General features: G+C 55.8%; 2 non-coding genes across 2 annotated transcripts; both read left to right on the plus strand.

Annotated features, from left to right (window-relative positions):
* Window positions 1-983: 983 nt before the first annotated feature.
* Window positions 984-1,087, plus strand: LOC136765464 (U6 spliceosomal RNA). Its single transcript, XR_010821656.1, has one exon. It is a non-coding gene; the product is annotated as a U6 spliceosomal RNA (small nuclear RNA).
* A 1,279-nt stretch (window positions 1,088-2,366) lies between these two features.
* Window positions 2,367-2,470, plus strand: LOC136765465 (U6 spliceosomal RNA). Its single transcript, XR_010821657.1, has one exon. It is a non-coding gene; the product is annotated as a U6 spliceosomal RNA (small nuclear RNA).
* The last annotated feature ends 30 nt before the right edge of the window (window positions 2,471-2,500 follow it).

Genomic DNA, 2,500 nt, shown 5'->3' on the forward strand with positions numbered 1-2,500 from the left:
AGAAATCTACAGTTCACGCACGTCGTGCAGCCCACATTGTGAGCTAATGACTGCAGACCAGGTACGGCACGGACGATTGGCGTAAGAGAGGCGCTAGAGTCTCTCCAGGGGAGGCCCCCGGCCTCACCACCAACGGGCAGGGAGTGGGACAGGCTTCCCGGCCCCAAACCGCGAGTCGCCTGGCTCCCCCTTCCCGCCCGGGTACAAAGGCGGGTGCTCTCCACTCACAAGAGATTTTTATAATGGTGCAATTCGGTATCAAATTTCCCACCAAGGCTTAGAGCCAGTGACGTGTTCAAGACAGGTGCAGAGGAGAAATCTACAGTTCACGCACGTCGTGCAGCCCACATTGCGAGCTAATGACTGCAGACCAGGTATGGAGTCATCGTTAATGGCTCATGGGAGGGGGCCGTAAGCGTGCAGATGACCGATTGTCATTTCTCACAAGAGATTTTTATAATGGTGCAATTCGGTATCAAATTTCCCACCAAGGCTTAGAGCCAGTGACGTGTTCAAGACAGGTGCAGAGGAGAAATCTACAGTTCACGCACGTCGTGCAGCCCACATTGTGAGCTAATGACTGCAGACCAGGTATGGAGTCATCGTTAATGGCTCATGGGAGGGGGCCGTAAGGGCAGGGGGAAGCATCTCTGCCCACTTCTTCGGCGTCTCGGGGATTGTAGTGGATTTCTGCTCCGTTTTCCAATGACACTCGGGACTCCGGTTGATTGATTACCGCTCCGGATTTGCACATTCCCCCAGCATGCCTCTGCCCGGCATGGGGATGGGGTGAGGTGTCCCTGTCTGCCATGGTGGCACGGACGATTGGCGTAAGAGAGGCGCTAGAGTCTCTCCATGGGAGGCCCCCGGCCTCACCACCAACGGGCAGGGAGTGGGACAGGCTTCCCGGCCCCAAACCGCGAGTCGCCTGGCTCCCCCTTCCCGCCCGGGTACAAAGGCGGGTGCTCTCCACCCCAGCCCTTGTGTTCGCTACGGCAACACGTATAATAAAATTGGAACGATACAGAGATTAGCATGGCCCCAGCGCAAGGATGACACGCAAATTCGTGAAGCGTTCCATATTTTGGTCAGGTTCTCCGCAGCGCGCCGGTTCCCCTTGGCCTCGCGGGCATCTGGTGCTTGCGTCGCGGGCGGTGTCTCCCTCTCGCGCCCGTGCTCGGTGGCGTCGAGTCCTCTCACACTCCTGCGTCGCAGCGGATCTCTCGACCCCTTCCGGCGTCGGTCGATTTTCCCGCCGTTTTTGTTCTTTTTTTTTTTTGGGGGGGGGGGGAGGCGTGCAGATGACCGATTGTCATTTCTCACAAGAGATTTTTATAATGGTGCAATTCGGTATCAAATTTCCCACCAAGGCTTAGAGCCAGTGACGTGTTCAAGACAGGTGCAGAGGAGAAATCTACAGTTCACGCACGTCGTGCAGCCCACATTGTGAGCTAATGACTGCAGACCAGGTATGGAGTCATCGTTAATGGCTCATGGGAGGGGGCCGTAAGCGTGCAGATGACCGATTGTCATTTCTCACAAGAGATTTTTATAATGGTGCAATTCGGTATCAAATTTCCCACCAAGGCTTAGAGCCAGTGACGTGTTCAAGACAGGTGCAGAGGAGAAATCTACAGTTCACGCACGTCGTGCAGCCCACATTGTGAGCTAATGACTGCAGACCAGGTATGGAGTCATCGTTAATGGCTCATGGGAGGGGGCCGTAAGGGCAGGGGGAAGCATCTCTGCCCACTTCTTCGGCGTCTCGGGGATTGTAGTGGATTTCTGCTCCGTTTTCCAATGCAGATGACCGATTGTCATTTCTCACAAGAGATTTTTATAATGGTGCAATTCGGTATCAAATTTCCCACCAAGGCTTAGAGCCAGTGACGTGTTCAAGACAGGTGCAGAGGAGAAATCTACAGTTCACGCACGTCGTGCAGCCCACATTGTGAGCTAATGACTGCAGACCAGGTATGGAGTCATCGTTAATGGCTCATGGGAGGGGGCCGTAAGGGCAGGGGGAAGCATCTCTGCCCACTTCTTCGGCGTCTCGGGGATTGTAGTGGATTTCTGCTCCGTTTTCCAATGACACTCGGGACTCTGGTTGATTGATTACCGCTCCGGATTTGCACATTCCCCCAGCATGCCTCTGCCCGGCATGGGGATGGGGTGAGGTGTCCCTGTCTGCCATGGTGGCACGGACGATTGGCGTAAGAGAGGCGCTAGAGTCTCTCCAGGGGAGGCCCCCGGCCTCACCACCAACGGGCAGGGAGTGGGACAGGCTTCCCGGCCCCAAACCGCGAGTCGCCTGGCTCCCCCTTCCCGCCCGGGTACAAAGGCGGGTGCTCTCCACCCCAGCCCTTGTGTTCGCTACGGCAACACGTATAATAAAATTGGAACGATACAGAGATTAGCATGGCCCCAGCGCAAGGATGACACGCAAATTCGTGAAGCGTTCCATATTTTGGTCAGGTTCTCCGCAGCGCGCCGGTTCCCC

This window comes from Amia ocellicauda, chromosome 12 (assembly GCF_036373705.1).
Source record: "Amia ocellicauda isolate fAmiCal2 chromosome 12, fAmiCal2.hap1, whole genome shotgun sequence".
Classification (NCBI taxonomy): domain Eukaryota; kingdom Metazoa; phylum Chordata; class Actinopteri; order Amiiformes; family Amiidae; genus Amia; species Amia ocellicauda.